We start from the raw sequence: 21,573 nt of genomic DNA on the forward strand, positions 1-21,573 counted from the left end.
TCGAGGGGTGGGGTTGTGTGGGATCGTAGATCCCCCGCAGCCCCCTCGTTGGTGGCACCGAGGGGCTTAACTGTCTGGGATCCTGAGGTCCCAGCGCCGAGGGCTTAGCTGTCTAGGATCCTGAGCCCCCAGCAGTCCCTTCCCTCTTGGGCTGGCACAGCAGCCCCTCCCCTGGCGGTACGAGGTACCCTTGCAGATGGGCCCTGTCTACCACTGCCGGTAAGTGTGGCTCATCTACGGCACTACATTACCCCACCGCCCCCCCCTACGTAGCCTCCAGCCGTCCCGGCTGTCAATAACACAACGGAACAATAAAAAGTTGTTAACCATCAAATGAGTGTGTGCATGCATCAATGACTGAACGGATGACAAAAAAAATTAGAAGAAAGCACCTCTGCCCCTCCTGCGGTCACGCATAAAAACCCCCAGGCCACCAATACAGAAGAACACTATATAAACACATATATGCAGGACGAACACACACCCCAACCGCCCACTATACATTATGGCAAGGTGAGTGGTGGCGAGTTGGGATGATAGTTCGTGGGTGAGGGTCATGAAAATCGTTTGAGTTTTGAGAGAGTCTGAGTGGCAGGTCCATCGGTCGCGACGGAGGCGGGAGGGTACCGACAACCCGCTGTTGGGCTTGTGTCCTGGGCCGCCGATCCCGCAGGCAAGTTCGTTCCCACTGGGTCGGCCGTGGCGGGTGGCCGGGCTGATTTCACTCCCGAGGCACCTGAGGGCGTGACAACGGGACTTGCCCGAGAGTTAGAACCAGTATCGTCGCGGAGCGGCTTGTCGGACACATCGCGCTATTGGCCCCCGAGAAGTGAGGAGGGTGTGCAGGGTTGAATGTAAGGTTTTAGGCGTGATGGGTGTACGAACCAACGGCGCTTGCCGTGCTGGATCCTGACGCACTGTGGGCGGACAACGTGGATAATAACAACCGGGCCTCTCCAAGGCTTAAGCAGTTTTGAGGAAGTAGCCAGTGGTACCTGCGGGCAGTGGAGCCAGGCGCGGTCCCCTTCTGCCCAAACATGGCGGGACGTAAGGAGGTTCGGCAACCACTCGTTAGCAAGCTGACGAGCTTCCGAGTTATTTTGAGCAGCCTCCCGGGCATGCACCAGACGACGCACATTAACACGGATGTGGTCGGCAATCTTAGCCGTAGGTGCGGGCTGTTTAATGCGCAATTGTACATCGATTGAGGGGCAAACCTCCCTACCATACATAAGATAGAATGGTGAGTACCCCGTGGCAGCATGGGGCGCCATTCTATAGGCGGCCAAGACACCAGGTATGTGGAGATCCCAATCAGTCTGTGACTCAGACACCTGGTGGCTTAGCATGGAGGTAAGTGTCCTATGTAATCGCTTGACCATACCGTCAGTTTGGGGGTGATGTGGCGAGGTGCAGATTTTCCCTTGGTCGGTCAGCAGGCGTTCGGTAGCACCCTTATCCAGGACATAGCCCTGGAAAAAGGCCTCCATAATGGCTGCCGCAGACTGGGTGGGAAGTGGCCAGGCCATGGCCCATCGGGTAAAATATTCCACCCCAACCAAAAGGTACTTATTACCCCGAGGAGTAGTGGGAAACGGACCCAAAATATCCAATGCGACGATCTCATTGACCGAGGAAACCTTAATGGATGGCCTAGCAGGTGGTTTCCACCGTGCACATTTGTTGCAACCTTGCACAAGGTCAGCCACATCGTTTGCCATGCCCGGCCAAAAAAATTCCAATTGGATCTTGGCTAGCGTTTTCTGAACGCCCAAGTGCAAGAGGCGACTGTGGGTTTCCCATACCAGCCGTCCTCGCAGGGAGGTGGGCACCACCAACGTGTAGGATTGGGACCCCCCATCCCAATGCATGAGAACGCCTTCCCGGATGACAAATGATACGGGGCCCCCCTGCCCCCTGTGACCCTCGGCATCCCTAGCCCGGCATCTCAATTTAAGGAGGGAGACGTCTTCCATCTGAAGACGTCCCCAGTCGTCCAACCCGAGGCCCAGCAACGCGTCCTGTGAAACTTGCGTGGAGGGAGCCTCGTGGTCTCTGACCCCATACCCGGCCGCGGCCGCAAGGGATGGGGGCGGTACTCCGTCAGACTGCCTACAACGCCCCGCACCAAGAAAACAAGCACAGCGGCCGTCGGTCGGCAGTAGCGACAACCCGTCGGCGTTCCCGTGTTGAATCCCCTTCCGGTAAACGACAGTGAATGCAAAGTTTTGGAGGATCTCGAGCCAACGCGAGAGCTGTCCAGACGGTTGGTCCACTCACAAGGCGTATTGTAGTGCTGCGTGGTTGGAGCGTACTGTGAAATGCCTGCCATACAGGTAGGGTCTGTACTGGTGAAAAAAACCATAGCAAGCAATTTGCGGCGCGTCACGCAGTAACGTTGCTCCGCGGGCAACAGTACCCTGCTGCCATAGGCGATGACACACTCCCCTCCATTGACAATTTGCAACAGCACTCATCCAATTCCGGTGTTCCTGGCGTCTGTATCCAGAATGAACGGAGCGGTAAAATCTGGATAAGACAAGGTAGGAGCATTGACCAGTGCTTGTCGGATAGCATTGAACGAGGCCTGTTCTAACTCTCCCCAATGGAATTTTACGCCTTTCGCCGTTAATGCGTGGAGAGGCTTCGCGATGGATGCGAATCCTACAGCAAATCGCCAATAAAATGAGGCAAAGCCAATAAAACTCCGCACCTCCCCCACCAGAGGTGGGAGTCGTCCATGAGCGCACGCAATTTGTTTTTTTCGGGTCAGTGGCAATGCCCGAGCAGCTGACAATATGGCCCAAGTAACAAACCGAATCTCGCATGAGGTGGCACTTTTGTGGTTTGAATTTGAGGTTAGCTACCCGCATTATAAGGAAAACTGCCTTCAACCGTGCAAGTTGTTCATCAAAAGTTTGGCTGAATACGATGACATCGTCGAGGTAGAATAGGCAAGAATCCCATTGGAGCCCAGCGAGGACCAGCTCCATCAGGCACTGGAATCTCGCCAGGGCCGAGTGAAGACTCATAGGAAGCCTGTTGAATTGGAACAGTCCCTGCGGCGTGCAAAAGGCCGTCTTTGGTTTGGATGCGTCATCAAGGGGCAGCTGCCAAAATCCTGAGAGGAGATCCAAGGTGGAGAAGTAGTGCGCACCTGCTAAGGCATCGAGCGACTCGTCCATCCTGGGAAGCGGGTAGGCGTCGGCCACAGAAATCTTATAAAGTTTCCTGAAGTTGACACAAAAGCGGAGGCTACCGTCATGTTTCTTAAAAAGAACGATCGGCGCTCCCCATGGGCTATTTGATGGTGCAATGACATCGGCCGCCAACATATCGTTGACGGCCACCCGTACATGTTCCTTCTCGGCCGGGCTCAACCGGAATGGATTTTGATGAATTGAAGATGCATCACCCGTGTCGATGTGGTGGCTAAGCAATTTAGTACAGCCAATGTCGTATTTCCCTTGATTGAAAACGTCAGCGAAATTGCTCAGCAGCGTACGTAATTTAGCATGCTGTAATGGTGACAAATCGGCAGAACTGGAGCAAAGCGCGTCGAGCCATCCTGCGTCAGGACCCAGCTTGTTAACGGAAGGGACACGTCCCCTATGTGACCCACGATCATATCCCCTGACGGGGCTGGCGTCGCGTGAGCAAGCACCATTCCCTGAGGGATAACGGCCGTTTCCAATCCCGCGTTAAGGACCTGGATAAAGGGCTGGCGGTCGCTTCGCATGAGCGTTTGTGCACACACGAGGTCCGACACCCGCTCAGCCGAATGCGAAGGCCCGATTACAGCGCCCCCCATGAAGGCGTCGGAGTTAAAAGGTTTCTGAAGCCGGAGGGGAACCAATATCTGAGACACGGGAGGAATGTGAATTGTACAGGTCGCCAACGCCTGCACCGTCGTAGATGCGGAGTGCAACCAAGTGGGTGTGGGCAGGAAGGCCATGCGTCGGCCGGAGGGGAGCTCAATACACCCCTTGTTAATGAGAATTTTAATGGGCATCTTCCCCAAGAAATCCGTTCTAAGGAGGCACAGAACGGCAAGGCTTGATGAGACCAAAATGGGCCCATCTAATTGGACGTCACCAATGCGGATCTGGGCATTGATCCGTCTCGTAATGCCCAATGAACCCCCATTTGCGGCAAAGCATGGCACATCAACTGGCTGCAAGGGCTGGCATGTATCAGGTAGTATGTTATAAATTAGATCCGATATGATGGTCGCCAACGCACCCGTGTCGACCAACATACGAACATCGATCCCCTTGATAGAGCCCACTAGGAACCTGCTGCCGCGGCAACAACCCTATGGGCCAACTCAGACCATTGTCCTGGTCCGAGCGCCCAGTCGCTCAATGATGAGCCCGAATCTCCCTACTCCGACGCATGACCACCCTGTGAGGTGTGAAGGTGCGTGATTGGTGTAAGCCGGGGTCGAGAGTACGAGGTGCCGCGACTCGCCTGGGTATGCCAAAAAGCCGGTGGTGAGCGAGGCGCTGTGGTCGGAGGTCCTGAAGTCCGGCATGGGGGGACCCTGCAGCCAGACGCCACATGGCCCCGAAGGCTGCAGTTGTGGCAGACGATGGATGCACCGTCCTGGTGTGAGGTCGGCCGTTCCCGCTGGAGGTAGTCGCGCTGGGATCGGCGGTCAGACGTGGATCCATGACCTCCCATTGCCGCGAAGGCCTGACGAGGCCCCGAATCCACGTCATGGCCCTGGCCCTCAGGTGGGGCCACGCAGGCGTCGACAGTCGCGTCCCCCAGGAACTGGAGATGTGCTTGGCTGCACCTGGCAGCGCATAGAGATGTGAAGTCGTCGTCGTCGGCTGCTGGCATGGCAACCTGAAGCTCGCGGGCCCAGCTCAGGAGCTGCTGCAACACCAATGAATCCACGGCGTCTTCATCCATGCGAGGGTAGGCAACCCCCGCCATGGCCAGCAGCGCGCTGCGGTACCCCAGTGCCGACTCCGAGGCCTTTACCTTAGTGCAAGAGAAAAACGTTAAGTCCATTATGCAATAATGACATTAAAGACTTGAAGAAAATATTAGCCTCATGTCATAAAATACATGTTAGGACATTTTTTTAATTCGTAGTGCTACAGTATTTGATGATAAAAAAATATGTTGCTTTAGTAACCCGATTGCAGTTAACAGGGCCATAATGCTGTTTTCAAGCCACAACCATAAATGCTATTGAATGGAATCGAACACAACACTAAGACACTGTTTTAAATGAAACTAATCCTCTGCGAGGTATTTTCCATAGTCACAAATGGATTATAAAAATACGGAATTCACATAGTAGAGGCTACATTTTCACATAAGCACAATGCCTCTCTTTCTACTCTCATGATCCAGTGATGGGCATATAAAAAGCCTACTTATGAATGTACAAACTACTGTTCCTTCCGGGCCCTAAAAAATATTGTCTGAAACACTTATTTTAAGTTTCCTGGTGTAGAGGGAAGAATCGACCACACACCCTCTATAGATCCCTCTAATAGAGGCTTTCCACCAGCAGTGGCGTGAATAAGAAATGACATGGCTGCCTGTGAAATTGTCTTTTTGCGTTGTGTGTTGTTGGGCGACCACATGTTCAAAATGTCCGATGCTTGAAGTAACGATCGTGGTGGTTGCGTTGCGTGCGTTGTTCACATTGTTATTGTTGTTGGTTTGGTTTTGTTTGTCTGCACTGTTCTTTTGAGGAGTAAGTTGTTCCTTTTCATGCTCTTTGGTCCTATAACATTGATTATGTGTAGCGTTGTGTCAAATGTATGGTTTGGCCTAGGAGAAGTTGGTTTAAAATGGTGTTAACCAGGGACGGCTATATTTTTAAGAGGGGGGGGGTGATGTAAAGACAGTACGGGGCGATAGAGGCACACAGTATTGAGAATACATCATGGTATCCATGTACTTTTTCAATACGTAAACCCCACAGTTTGTCAGTTAAAAAAGTCACAAGGTACCGGTACAGACAGACACAAACACAGACAAAAATTACTTACCGATACCATTCATATAATTTGTTAATGCCGACGACAGTAAAGAATGCACAGGTGCAGTTGCACATGTCCTCCAAATTGCACCGGCCATGGCAAGGGCCGGGTGAAATCGTTGAAGTTAGACGGCCGCAGTGTGTGCACGTGCAGGAAGGGCGCCACCGCTGGTTTGTCCACCCTTCGCGCCTGAAGCAGTACGTGCGTCCCCGATCCCCGATTGGAACATCCATCTCTCGTGTCTGTGCGGTTGGGATCTGGTGTGTCGGACGGGCCAGGCCGGTTGGCCGAAGTAATCGGATGCCGAGGAAACTATGTTGTGCCGCCCACAGTTCTCGAGCCCCTGACATCAGGGGAACCCCGAAGGCCTGCCACACGCAAGGGGCCACCGGCAGAGGACCTGTCAGCCTCTCCCAGGCAGGCCTCCAAGGACTTCGACCCCCCCAGTCTGGTGGCCAAGCCGTCATTGGCTGAAGAAAGCCGAAATCCTGCCCAGGGAGATGGCCCGGCATCGAGGACTCGGTCAAGGGGATTATCATTTCGGTGACGGATCGCCTGTGAAATTGTGTTTTTGCGTTGTGTGTTGTTGGGCAACCGCATGTTCAAAATGTCCAATGCTTGAAGTAACGATCGTAGGGGTTGCGTTGCGTGCATTGTTCACATTGTTATTGTTGGTTTGGTTTTTTTTGTCTGCACTGTTCTTCTGAGGAGTAAATTGTTCCTTTTCATGCTCTTTGGTCCTATAACATTGATTATGTGTAGCATTGTGTCAAATGTATGGTTTGGCCTAGGAGAATTTGGTTTAAAATCATGTTAGCCGGGGACGGCTATATTTTTAAAAGGGGGGGGGGGGGTGAAATAAAGACAGTACGGGGCGATAGAGGGACAGTATTGAGCATATGGCATGGTATCCATGTACTTTTTCAATACGTAAACCCCACAGTTTGTCAGTTATAAAAAGTCATAAGGTACCCGTGTAGACAGACAGAAACACAGACAAAAAATACTTATATAGGTAAGATGATATAAACACAATTTACAATTGTACTTTATATGGTGTCGTTCGTGCAAATTGCATCTCAAAACACTGAACATTGCAAACCACATTAACATTGAAAATGGTACGAGCCATACCGGATACACAACACAAAGACGATACAGGGTACAGACGAAATCACACCACGAGCCAGAGTATGCACCATAGAGAAACGACACAAACACGATGGAGGGTATGGTGGTAAACACAACATGAACCAGATAGGGCAAAAGTAAACACTTAAACTCCTGATATCAGCGAAAATCCATTAAAATAATGATAATAGTTTAGATTATATATTATACTGTCCCGGGTGATCCATTTAGAGATACCCAATGATTTATAAAAATGGTCCTATTGATTTATTTCCTACTTGTAATCAATCAGATCGGCTATGGTGGTCAATATGTATAAGGAAAGTGTTAAAATATTTCATATGTTTATTGACATTGGTGGGAGACATGTACAGTAGAGGCTTTGAGTTCAAATGTTGTTTTCTCCGCAATTTCTCTCTTTTATTTCAGTGGGGTATGTTTAAATTAACCACACTGTGCAATACTTGTACAGACATTAAATAAATAGCAATGTGTACCGCACTTTATTCACAGTTGTCCGTGCCAAAGTTAAACATTGACCATCACCACCAGATGGCAGATTTGCACAGGATTACCTGAAGAATTCCCTAGCTGGGAAAAATTACACTACTTGCCATACCCGTAAAAGTTGTTGTATTAATTTGTCACGTTGCGTAAAATATATAATCTATGTTTACTTACGTGCACCAGATAAAATCATTATGGGTGATTGCAATCCACTGATCTTGCAGGAAATACTCCAACATCCTTCATGTTATGGGCCAGCAATGTGCATTCCATACCAAGTTCACCCTAGCAAGGCATTCCACCACATGTCGACTGACCTGCACATGTTTTAAATTGTTTAGAAAAGTATTCATAATATTTTCAACTCGTATACGCTTGGCTGTAAAGGAAAATACCATCTCTACAAAATGTAAAAATTACGACGGCCAAAAGAAGCATAACTACTTCCAATTGTGTATTACACAACTTGAGTTTTCAGTTTCAGAAAGCAACTTGATGAAAATATGGTCATGCCAAAAATGCCATGCTATACCTCCAAAAAATAGCATATTGTAGGATTTATAGACTACCAAATGCTGAATTACATTTTTACTCATTGTATGTTTGCGATACACCATTAATTTTCAGGCATTGAACCATGCCTTTGAGCGTTTATTACATAATTAGATGGTGTCAAAATTGTTGTGCGCACATTACGATTATATACATGACAGCTGTCAGAAATCTGTGGTAACAAAATATAATGGATGTTAACTTCTACATTGGGGAATGGTAACGGCTTCGTGTTTAAGTGATTATTTTCAGAGGCAGTAGGTCCCAAATATATATATCCCTTTAACAATCTCTCACTTGATATGAAGGTTAAAATACAACACAATAACGGCATAATATGTCAAGCACATTTTTAATGTGCAATGTGCATTTTTGCGTATAAACAAACCTTTACTATTATTTCTGTTAACAAAATGTGAAAATTCTAGTTCATCAGGCTTAAATAAAGAATTTATTTTGAATTAAAATATGTATGATATATTGATCATCAATACTGTCAAGAGAAATGTCTTCTAACAATGTGTATAAGTAAAATGCCTGCACGAATCTCATCAGCTATAAACAAAGATCCATTCATTGACTCATGTGTTTAGAGAATAAATGGGCAAAGGCTATCCTGACCCAACCATATTTTTTGCCCAGCCATTTGATTTATTTGACTGAGTGGACATTTCTTGGAAAGATGCTTCCAGAGAAAAGTTACCAACTTTCGACTGCATCCCACTGAGTTCCTGGAATTACGGAGGGCACAGTGGGTGTTCATGCCACACTGGTGTATAGAGTAATTTCCAGAGGGCCATTAGTTCAAGGAGCAATACAAAAATGAATGGATTACATCCGGTCAATGTTGCTTTTATAATTACTCTGTGCCCCCAAAATATTTGGCTAATAAAAAATACATTTTTTGCTGACTTTTTTTACATTCCACACATCCTAAATAGATTCTGTCCTGTGCATATAGCACCAACAAAATAATGTGGCTTGTTTCCATGACAGGTCAAGTCCTGGCCATTTTACTAAGTCTGGTGCATTTGATTTGTACATTTTAAGGAAAGGTTAACAGGTCGAGGAAAGCCTGGTGTGTGGTGCATGAAGATACATGTTGATATGTTGGTGAATCATTGATACCCTAACATAGAGCTGCCAAGCAGAGCTGATCTGTTCGTTTATTTAAGTCAATTACTCGATATATTTTAATGTCTATTCCTCGACAAATCAGATAACACGACAATAGTTGGATAAGAAGTCTCACCTCTGTTCTCACTTGTGCCGCTGGACGTAAGGTGATGATCAGGGCTTAATGATGTCATAAACATCATCAGGACACGGCTTGTAGAATGTCAGGGTAGTCACTATTTTTAGAGGGGTCTCAATCATTGACTCAAAAAAGGAAGTTGATTATAATGTTTAGTTTACTAATCGACTGAATGAACTAATCATCCTAGCTCTAATCTCAAGAATACATGTTGCTCATATATACCCCATGCATCTCAGAACAAAATAATAAAGAATTAAATAACAAAAGCATGCTTTATTGCGTTTAAACAGCACGCAACTTATTTTATAGCTGAAATCTCCAAATATCCAAATTATGTTGTCTCAACACAATTGTTATCTATATTTTTTAGCCAAACACATCTAAAGAGGAAAACAAGTCTTGATTTGGCAAAGGCTAAAGACACAATTGAAATCATTTATTGACATTTTTAGTCTGATTTATATCTTCATTTATTTTTTTCAGAATGCTCATTGTTGTAACACATTTTTTTGGGCTCTTGAGTATATGTCCAATATAACATGAACTGCAGATTGAAATTAAATATAATTTCATATTCTACATATAAAAAAATAGAATAACTGTTCTAAAAAACCTACGCATATAAGTCATATACTTAATCGCTGCTGTATAATTGTGCTAAACTAGCCATATTTTACTCAGAAGTAAATACAATTAATCATACCAAAAAACCCACACAAATGTTGCTATTTGCAGCTGTTAATGTCAGAATGAAGATGAAAATATGGCTTCAAACACTCGCTTTCCCAGCTGTGTATACATTCTTGTAATAGTAGACATAATGATGTTACAAGCAAGATATTGTAAATCAGCTTCTGAACTGGTCCACTAATATTTTAAACACCCGATGGGACAGTGTAATGGACTCGTCCGTTATTTTAGATGCAAATTGTCTTTGCACAAACTATATAACTTTCCATTTAAAATGTATACTTTATTTTTACCTTCCCATGAAAAACCACATCCATGCCTATACAGTAAATGTGTCCGTAGACTATGTTTGGTATTAATTCTAGATTTGAAGCTTTCGTGACTGCAAGGATTCATACTCTTTGTTTTTTTTTGTAAAGTCACGTAGGTAAAAAATTAAACAAAATAAATTAAAACAACTAAATTAAATCACGACGTTTCGGGCACAACACAAGCGTCCTTCTTCAGGTGGGGACAACGTAGCGAAAGCACAACCGCTTAAGTGTGTAATATAAGTATAACCGCTTAAGTGTATTTTGACATATAAAAGTTTCTCATTCTCAAACGGTCATGTGGCTTTCTCGCCCAAAATAAAAGCCGAGCCACCTTGGAATGCCACCAGGAAGCTCGCAAGCACTAGAAACATTTCCTTTACTGAGACATGGAAAACCTTGGAGGCACAAGCACACCGTTTCATCTCTAAATACCAAGCTGCCAACCGGCCAACCAGATGGAGTAAAAGGTAAAACATTTGAAACAACGCATAAATTACACCAAAAAAAAAGTAAGAACCTTATACATTTGTCAAAATTCTTGGGTATAACAAAGATATTACTGATATTTACAAATTGATCATGGCTAAGCATTGCTATGTAATATTTATCATCCATGAAAGGAACAGTTTTCCCTGCATGGTTTCTTAAATTGTTAAATGCGAAATAATGTTAAAACGTCTAAAAGTAAAATCAAAAGCGCAAATTCCAGAGCTAAGAAATGTGAGTGCCAGTGAACCCTTGGGTATAGGAAGACATCTTAAAGGATTAAGGCTCTGATTGTTTTCCAAAATGATATACTGCAAGGACCTGCTTAATGTGCAATAAAAGCAGGACTTGATTCAGAATAAAACATCAATTGAGATGGGTGCAGTTTGCACGTTGGCTCGCTAGAAAAATTGAAAGGACTGCTTTTTTGCTATACCAACTCAATCAGCCTGGTGACCTGCACACATTTGGCTCCATCCCACTTCACATAATGCACGCATCACTTTTAATGGACGTATCGATGATATAGGTATAGCATGTAAGACAATATCTCTAAGCTGTTTTAATTAAATCACTGTTACACATCATTTTAAGTTCTGGATGTTTTTTTATAATACAGTACCGGAAAAATGCTAATCTTTTCTTAAGGACATTTATAAAATTAATAGTACTGTACTCTGTATTTACTGATAAAAAAATATATATATATACCGTATAATATAAATGTATATGTGTGCGCATACAAGTATTTATGCGTGGTATAAAACGGACAAATGGAACTTACAGAATGAAATATGGTGGAGCAAAAACTAAACTATTCTTCATCATTAACTTTGAGTTGTGGTCATGTTCCACATGTTTGTGGTTGGAAAGAATGACGGCTCTTTCTCAGGATTTAAGGCCAATGGATGCTCCAGCAGGTGCACACTGCGAGTCCGAGCCGAGCCTGGAGATGATGAATCGCAGGCTCCACCAAGCCAAATAGCCTCCAGAGGAAGTGTGACCTTGTGTCGGCTTATTTCCAAGATATAGAGGTCATGAGGCATGATTGCACAGATGAGGTTAGGAGGGGGGCAGCAAGGGGGGTAGAGAGCAGTTGATGGAAGAATGGGGGCGAGGGAGGGAAGGCCGGAAAATGGGCAAGGCATGAGGAAGAACTCGGATTGCGGAGAGGGGGATTGTCAGGGAAAAGCTTGTGTGTACGCTAACCCTGCCAGCTCCAATTACATACAGGTCTTGTCACATGGCATGGGCTTTGCAAAGACGTTTCATTAATCCATCTACAAATCTTCTTGGTTCTTTCGGTAAAGTCACGTAGAATGGAAATAATAAAATAATAAAAATAAAACGTAATAAAATAATTCTCACGACGTTTCGGCCACAACGCAAGCAGCCGTCCTCAGGTGAAGAACAGGTCTGTCGAGAAGACTCGGTCTGTCGATAAGACTCTGTCTTCTGCTTGCGTTGTGGCCGAAACGTCGTGAGAATTATTTTATTATGTTTTATTTTTATTATTATTTTATTATTTTCATTCTACGTGACTTTACCGAAAGAACCAAGAAGATGAATCCCTGCAGTCACGAAAGCTTTAAATCGAAATCCATCCACAAATTCTTAAAATATCCCAGAAGAATGTGATGTATTCCTGTTACCCGCTTGTGACATTTGGTGAATGAGTGATTCAATTATTTTAATATTACATTCCGAATTCAGATATATATAATTTACTCTGTTCCTGATAATAACAATTCTCCTAAACACATCACCTTTAGCTTTGAATATAGTAGTATTTATGGACCTATACATGTAAGAAAACACATGTATAAACTGTCCTACTTCTACAAATAATAACTGTATTGAATCTTAGTAATATTTTTACATGATTTATGTTCAAGTAGTTACGTAAAGATGTGCTTTTTTTTCCATTCCAAAAAACTAAATTTTTGAAAATGTCTCTTAAGTTATAAATTATCATGATCAAAACTAAATGCTAAAACGCTACCTCAATTAACATTTACATTTAATCGTGGGCATTCCAACAACTCTAAGACATTGTAATTCATGGAGAATAATAAAGTAAATGGATCAAAGGAACGTCTTGGTGTATGACAGAAAAAACGAATTTCATGCAATGAAAAAGTCCTTCATGGAAAATATTCTGCAAACTATACAAAGATCAATGGAAATTAATCAGGGGCATACGATACATACATCTGAGCTGCAACTCATTATTCAATGGTTACACAGCTGCCTCTCAGCAATCAAGCACCGAAAACAAGAATGAGGAAATGCCAATGCGCACAGCTCGATAGCCGCTGCTGAGATACGTTATGTGGACCGATGAGCAAACGGGCATGTGTGAGGGCCGACGCCCGCCTCCCCGCTCCCTATGAGCGGGCGGGGCGTGACGTCCACTCCCTTTACTCCCCCCTCCTCCTCGTCGTTAGCCCCTCGCCGGGCCCCCGTCGATCGGATGATCGGCCTCCCCGCGCCCTCTCTGAGGGACATAACTAATCGACTGGCTCACCACCGCCTGGGGTTATCCCGCAAACGCCCAAGTACACCACCACAACAGCATATGTCATGCCGCCGCCACGAAGCCGTTCAGCAGGCGCCCCATCTAAGACCTCGCCACCACCAAGCGACGGAGCCGACCCCGTGTCCCCCTCACCTCACCTCGCACGGACACACCCGCACGCATTCCCCCCCCCCCCATAGAGCTCGTGGGGAGGTCACCTGGCCGACCGGTTTTTATCCGAGAAGCCCTTATCGGGATTAAACTTTCACGGTTTCCGGCGATCAGGGAATTGGACGACCTCCCCCGTGCTACGTGGCGCCGCGGCGCTGCGACCAGCCTTAATATGGTGGGGTCGCGGCATGGGGCATTCGGCCACCGCGGTGGAGGCGCATTTTCCCCCCACACACACCCCCACGGGTCGACGAGACAGGCGGAGGAGGGAGGGGACAGCATGAATAGCGGGACCGCATGGACTCTTGCGCATAGTCATGGAGGGTTGGGAACATTATGCTTGAGCGCACAGGCCCCATTGTTAGGAAGGGTAAGGGAGTAATTAGGATGTACGCCGCCAACGCCGCTCACTGATTAGCATATCAAAAGCGCCGGAACCGCCGTGCGCGGGCTCGAGGTGCACGAGCCCATTGTTCAGCGCAGCCTCCCTTTGATGTAGAGAGGATAAATAGTGGGGCAAAAAGGGGAAATAGCTCTCTTACTCCAGCGCAAGGCGACGAGACACAGCTCCAGCCAGCGACCCGGACGTCCGTGCGACGCACCGAGGTACGCTGTTAGCACAAGGATCAGCGGACCGCCGTGGACCCTTAACAGTGAGTAAGAAGGTGAATTAGAATCATAGCAGATAAATCGGGAATAGGTATAGAGGTATCAGCGTAGGCCAGCCTCGTCGACTCACTGATTTAACATCTAGTTCCAGGTAGCGGATAATAAATCATTAATAGCTGATCGTGGCCTCGTGTGATCTCGTGTTATAAGTGTGAACGCGTGTGGTACTGTGTATGCGTAAGCTCGCGGCGTGCGTAATCAGCGTACTCCAGGTGCGCGATCATAACGTGAGCGGCGAGCGCGGCGCAGAGCGGCGCAAGAGTGGGTATCGCGTGTGGAGCTGTAGGCGTGTGTGCGCGCACGTTCACGACGTGTATAATACAGGTGCGCGATCCTAGCGTGAGTGGTCAGGGTTGAGTGAGTGCCGCGCGGAGCTGTGTGTGGGTGTGCGCGTACGTAATTAAACATGCCTACTACGCGGACCCGCGGGGGAGGAGAATCCTGGAGCGACGGCTCTCACCCCATGGGTGAAGAACGCAGCAGCGGTTCGCCTAGCAGCGAGGGGGCGAGTAATGAGGTTAACCCGGCCGTTAGGGGTACCGAGGGAGGGATCTCGGGGGCTAGCGACCCCCACATATTGGTGTCAGAAACGGGACGATCCCCCGCACCCCCAAGGGAAAGAGGCCCCCCAACCCAGATTAAAATCAAATGCACATTTACGGGCAAAGGAATTCCAACATGGAAATCGTTTGCCCGCAGCATCAGGGGGGCGAAAAAGGTTAATGGGTGGTCAGATGAGGAGGCGTTGCAGCAGTTAGAGCTACATTTAGATGGACGGGCAGCTGACTTTGTGGAAGCTTTGCCCGCAAGCGTACAAACTCAGTGGGAAAAATTAATGTGCGAACTCGAACGGCGCTTCGGCGCCTATGACGAGGAGGATGCGCAGGCGGCCTTAGAGGCACGCCGCCGCCAACCCGGCGAAGATCTACGAGATTACGCCGAGGATGTGCGCATGTTGACCCAGCTCGCGTACCCAGAGTACGAGGCAAAAATAATTGAGGGCCTCGCCGCCGGTAAAATCCAGCGATATTTGGCACGCACCCCGTGGTGGCAGCCAAATGTAGACGGTGCACGCCTCTCCTTTAGCACCCTCGTCGAGCGCGCGCGTAAATGCGAGAAACTCTCGGGTGAGCGCGCGCAGCCTCGAGGGAGGGGACGAGAGTGCGCCGTAGCGAGCCTACTCTCCGACGAGGAGGAAGAGCTCGCCATTGCAGTAAGGGGACGGGCAAGGGAGCCCCAGAGACCCAGCGAGACTACCCCGGGGTGGGTAGCCGGGTTACAGACCGGCATTGGAGATATTGCTGGCCGGGTAGACCGAATGGACGGTAAGGTAACCCACGTAGGTGAGAGGGTAACCCAGGTACGCGAGGAAGCAAATAAAAATATGAAGACCCTCCAGTCTGAGATGGGTGAACTACGCTCGACAGTAGGGGGACTAGCCGGGAGGGTGTCCCAATTAGAGTCCGATGTGGGGCAACTGCGTACTGGGGGAGGGAGAGGGAGCGGACAGGGGACCCGCTACGGAACCGCCACCCCTCCCCGGGCGTGTTATGTGTGCGATCGGCGAGGGCATCTCAGGAGGGACTGTCCGCAGGTCGCCCGAGCTAGACAAGAGCTAAGGTCAAACACTAAGGCCCCCCTAGAGAGGGGACCACCGGGGGGTCAAATCGACGTAGCCCCGACACAAACAAGCTGTGAGAATAATGGCGAGCGAGTGATCTCCACACAGGTTCCAGCAACAATGCCAACGGAAACGGTGACTCCTGACGACTGGCTGCGGGAGCTGGTGGCGGGGATCACGGGGGCCACGTCGCTGGTGGAAGGGGAGGTAAACGGAGTGCGTACCCGAATTCTGCTGGACACGGGGGCGGTGGCCTCGCTCGTGAGCGCAGCGCACTGCAGCGCGATCGGGGTCGACGTGCGTCACCTGCAGGCACCGGACCGCGCGCTGCACACGGCGAGCGGAGCCGGAATGGGGCTGCTGGGGAGAGCCACCCTAGAGGTCCGCATAGGCAGTCAGGTGTGCACCCAGGAGTTCTACGTGTCGAGTGCGTTGTGTCACGAGTGTATCGCAGGTACCGACCTCTTAGAACGGCTGGGACTCAACGTGCAACCCCGCCAGCGATGCGCCACCATGGAGAGCAACGGCGAGCGGATACCGTTCTTGGGACGAGAACCGACGCGCCTCCGCTTCGCACCTGTGGCCGCTATCCTGGCGACGGCAGTCACCATCGGCCCGCTCACCGAAATGCTGGTGCCGGTGGCAACATTCCCCACCGACCCCGCGCTCCGACCATCAGGGGAGGTAATGCTAACTCCTCACCCGGAGTTGGCAAAACGGTATGGGGTTGTGGGATCCGCCACGTTGGTAAACGCAGATGGGGGCCGATTGTTTATGCGGATGTTTAACCCCCACAGTACCCCAGCGATACTGCGGCGGCGCACCCCGATAGCCACTGTACACCCCCTGCACGCACGCCACTCTAACGACTCGGTGTTCGCACTCTGGGCTGAAGACCCCGGTCGTCCTGAGGGTGACCAGGACCTGGCCTGGCGAGTCGGCCCGACTCCCCGAGCCGAGGTCATTCCCCTGCTCGACGCGTTACATGTACCATGGGCGGATTTACCTAAGGGAGAGGCCGATCGGCTGCGCGAGTTACTGCGGGAGTATGCCGACGTATTCAGTGAGCACGACTCGGACGTGGGTCGGACCGATCTTGTTAAGCACCAAATTGACACCGGTGCAGCCCGACCCATCAAACTCCCTTCGTACCGAGTGGGCGCACCCGAACGCGCCCAAATCAAAGAGGCAGTTGGGGACATGCTTCGCGATAACATAATTCAGCCCTCGGCGAGCCCCTGGTCAGCCCCAGTGGTACTAGTTACGAAAAAGGATGGGTCAACCCGGTTCTGCGTCGATTACCGTAAACTAAATGCAGTCACGCTCGGCGATGCCTTCCCCATACCCCGCATCGATGACACCTTCGACAGCCTCGCCGGAGCGCGATATTTTTCCACCCTCGATCTCGCGTCCGGGTACTGGCAGGTGGAGATGGCGGAGGAGGATCGGCCGAAAACCGCATTCACCACCCCGATGGGACTATTCGAGTTTCGAGTACTCCCGTTCGGACTCACCAATGCGCCTGCGACGTTCCAGCGGCTGATGGAGTTGGTGATGCGGGGCTTGCAATGGGAACAGTGCCTGATTTACTTGGACGATGTGATAGTGTTCAGTAGATCTTTGTCTGAGCATTGGTCCAGGCTACGAGAGGTGTTCCAGCGATTGCGAGCGGCTCATCTCAAGCTCAAGCCACGTAAGTGTTACATCGCACAACGCGAGGTGGGGTACCTCGGGCATCGCGTCAGCGAGGCAGGCGTGCACACTGATCCGGAGAAGGTACGCGCCGTAGTGGAGTGGCCACGGCCAAGGAATCTGACGGAGATCAGATCATTTTTGGGGCTCGCCACCTATTATCGTCGATTTGTAAAGGGATTCAGCGAGATTGCACGCCCCCTCACCCAACTCACCTCCCCTAAGCACCCCTACCAGTGGACGGGGGCCTGCCAGACGGCCTTCACCACTCTCAAAGACCACCTCACCCACGCCCCCACCCTCGCTTTCCCCGATTTTACCACCGATTTTATTTTGGACACCGACGCCTGCAGCAGCGGGCTGGGCGCGGTGTTGTCACAGGTACAGGATGGGACGGAACGAGTCATCGCGTACGCCAGCCGGACCTTGAGTGGGGCCGAGCTGAACTATTGCGTGACCCGCCAAGAGTTGTACGCCGTGATTTTCGCATGTAAGCAGTTCCGGCCGTATTTGTACGGCAGGAAATGTCGCGTACGCACTGACCATTATGCTCTGCAGTTCCTTCTCACATTCAAGGAGCCGCGGGGGCAGATGGCCCGGTGGTTGGCGCAGTTGCAGGAGTACAACCTGCAAATCGAGTATCGGGCTGGCCGGACGCATGCAAACGCGGACGCCTTGTCGAGGCGACCCACGGTGGACGCTGAGACAAGGGCGGAGGAGGCCTGCCCGTGTTTCACGGGGGGACGCTGCCGGCAGGCAACGGACCCCCGAGCGGCCGCGGCCACTGACCCCCCCCCAGCGAGAGAGAGTGCAGTGTGCGCCACAGAGGCCCTCACAGGTGGCACCGAGGATCCCGTCGACCGCCCGGCAAGCGCGGGACCCGCGGCTCGGGACCCGATCGGACGGATCCAGGAGGACGTCGGCTGCGCCTTCCCGGGCCTGAACGACGAGCAGCTGAGACAGACCCAGCAGCGAGATCCCGATCTGGCGGCAGTGGAGGCGGCACTGCGGGAGGAAAAGAGCGCCCTGCCAGGACCCTGGAGCGGTTTGTATGCCCGGTTGTGTGTGCAGAACGGAGTGGTACGGGAGTTAACCGAGGCCGGCCAGCCGGGGTGCATCTGTGTTCCTGCCCAGGTGCGACCCCAGCTGCTTCGGCTGGTGCATGACCACCCACTCGGGGGCCACGATGGGGAACGACGCACTCGAGAGACCCTGCGTCGCCAGTATCTCTGGCCCAAATTGGCACAAGACGTGGCGGCCTGGGTACAGGGCTGCCGCGCCTGTCAGCAGTGCGGGCCGAAACCGGCACGATACCAGGTACCCCTAAGGCCGTTCCGCGTCAGCCGCACGAATCAGCTGGTCGGGATTGACCTACAGGGGCCATTCCCGCGATCCCATCGAGGCAACCGATATATCCTAGTCGCAGTAGAGTATTTCACCCGCTACCCCGTGGCAGTGGCCATCCCTGATAAAACGGCCTTGGTGGTGGCCCGGGCATTCGTGGAACACTACGTACTTAAGCACGGGATCCCAGAACGAGTCCTCACCGACCAGGGTAGCGAGTTCGAGGCCGAGTTGTTCCAGGCACTGTGCCGAGAGTTCGGAATCCAGAAGGACCGAACCACAGCGTACCACCCCCAAGCGAACGGTATGGTGGAGCGCATGAATCAGACCCTAGCGGGGAAACTCAAACGTATGGCGGCCGCAAATCAACGGGATTGGGACGAACACCTCCCCTACGCCCTTTTCGCCTACGCCACCACCGTACACACGTCGACGGGACAAACCCCGTTTTTAATGATGTTCGGCCGTGAGTCTCGTTTACCCGCAGATCTGCTATTCGGCGTCCCTTCCCCCCAGCCGGAGGAAGGAAGCCGCCCCGTGGAACACCTGTTGGAGACCCTGCGAGAAGCCCGAGGTCGAGCATACCCGCAAGGGGAAGCCGCGCATCGGCGGCAGGAACAGGGCACCCGACCCCGCATGGAACCCCCCTTATTCCTGACAGGCGCTAAGGTGTGGCTACACACCCCTCGCGTCGGGGCCGGGCAGGTGGGGAAACTGACGACCTACTGGCGGGGACCCTGGACCGTGGTGCGACAGATCTCCCCCTGGACGGTACTAATTTATGGCGGGGAGAGGGATCGAGAGACGGTGGTCAACGTCCGCCGCTTAAAACCGTGGAAAGCGGCCCCGGCGAGAGAGAACCCCGTCACTCGAAGGCCCCGTAATCCCGGAGTACCCGCACCCCTCGTGTTGGGGGGCCTCGCACCCTACATGGGCCCCGCCGGGCCCCCGAGACGCCCCGACCCCGCCAGGGGACGGCGCGGACGACGGCCCCTAAACCCCTCCGCTTCTGAGTTTGTACCCCAGCCCGCAGGTACCGAGGTACAGGGAGAGCCGCTGGAGTGGAGGAGGAGGCCGCCGCAGGAGCTGCAGAGGACGGAGCCACCCACCCCGAGACCAGCCACGAGGGCCGGACGGACCCCTCGGATCCCGCAGCGTTTCCTCGTGGGCGCGGCTCAAGCAAGGTGCTCCAGTCAACCCGGGACGGGGACCAGCACCTCGGGGGGCTATGTCATGCCGCCGCCACGAAGCCGTTCAGCAGGCGCCCCATCTAAGACCTCGCCACCACCAAGCGACGGAGCCGACCCCGTGTCCCCCTCACCTCACCTCGCACGGACACACCCGCACGCATTCCCCCCCCCCCCATAGAGCTCGTGGGGAGGTCACCTGGCCGACCGGTTTTTATCCGAGAAGCCCTTATCGGGATTAAACTTTCACGGTTTCCGGCGATCAGGGAATTGGACGACCTCCCCCGTGCTACGTGGCGCCGCGGCGCTGCGACCAGCCTTAATATGGTGGGGTCGCGGCATGGGGCATTCGGCCACCGCGGTGGAGGCGCATTTTCCCCCCACACACACCCCCACGGGTCGACGAGACAGGCGGAGGAGGGAGGGGACAGCATGAATAGCGGGACCGCATGGACTCTTGCGCATAGTCATGGAGGGTTGGGAACATTATGCTTGAGCGCACAGGCCCCATTGTTAGGAAGGGTAAGGGAGTAATTAGGATGTACGCCGCCAACGCCGCTCACTGATTAGCATATCAAAAGCGCCGGAACCGCCGTGCGCGGGCTCGAGGTGCACGAGCCCATTGTTCAGCGCAGCCTCCCTTTGATGTAGAGAGGATAAATAGTGGGGCAAAAAGGGGAAATAGCTCTCTTACTCCAGCGCAAGGCGACGAGACACAGCTCCAGCCAGCGACCCGGACGTCCGTGCGACGCACCGAGGTACGCTGTTAGCACAAGGATCAGCGGACCGCCGTGGACCCTTAACAGTGAGTAAGAAGGTGAATTAGAATCATAGCAGATAAATCGGGAATAGGTATAGAGGTATCAGCGTAGGCCAGCCTCGTCGACTCACTGATTTAACATCTAGTTCCAGGTAGCGGATAATAAATCATTAATAGCTGATCGTGGCCTCGTGTGATCTCGTGTTATAAGTGTGAACGCGTGTGGTACTGTGTATGCGTAAGCTCGCGGCGTGCGTAATCAGCGTACTCCAGGTGCGCGATCATAACGTGAGCGGCGAGCGCGGCGCAGAGCGGCGCAAGAGTGGGTATCGCGTGTGGAGCTGTAGGCGTGTGTGCGCGCACGTTCACGACGTGTATAATACAGGTGCGCGATCCTAGCGTGAGTGGTCAGGGTTGAGTGAGTGCCGCGCGGAGCTGTGTGTGGGTGTGCGCGTACGTAATTAAACATGCCTACTACGCGGACCCGCGGGGGAGGAGAATCCTGGAGCGACGGCTCTCACCCCATGGGTGAAGAACGCAGCAGCGGTTCGCCTAGCAGCGAGGGGGCGAGTAATGAGGTTAACCCGGCCGTTAGGGGTACCGAGGGAGGGATCTCGGGGGCTAGCGACCCCCACACATACGCCGAGGCGTGCACACGCACGCCTCTG

This window comes from Lampetra planeri, chromosome 1 (genome assembly GCF_965212315.1).
Source record: "Lampetra planeri chromosome 1, kcLamPlan1.2.h2, whole genome shotgun sequence".
NCBI classification, from domain to species: domain Eukaryota; kingdom Metazoa; phylum Chordata; class Hyperoartia; order Petromyzontiformes; family Petromyzontidae; genus Lampetra; species Lampetra planeri.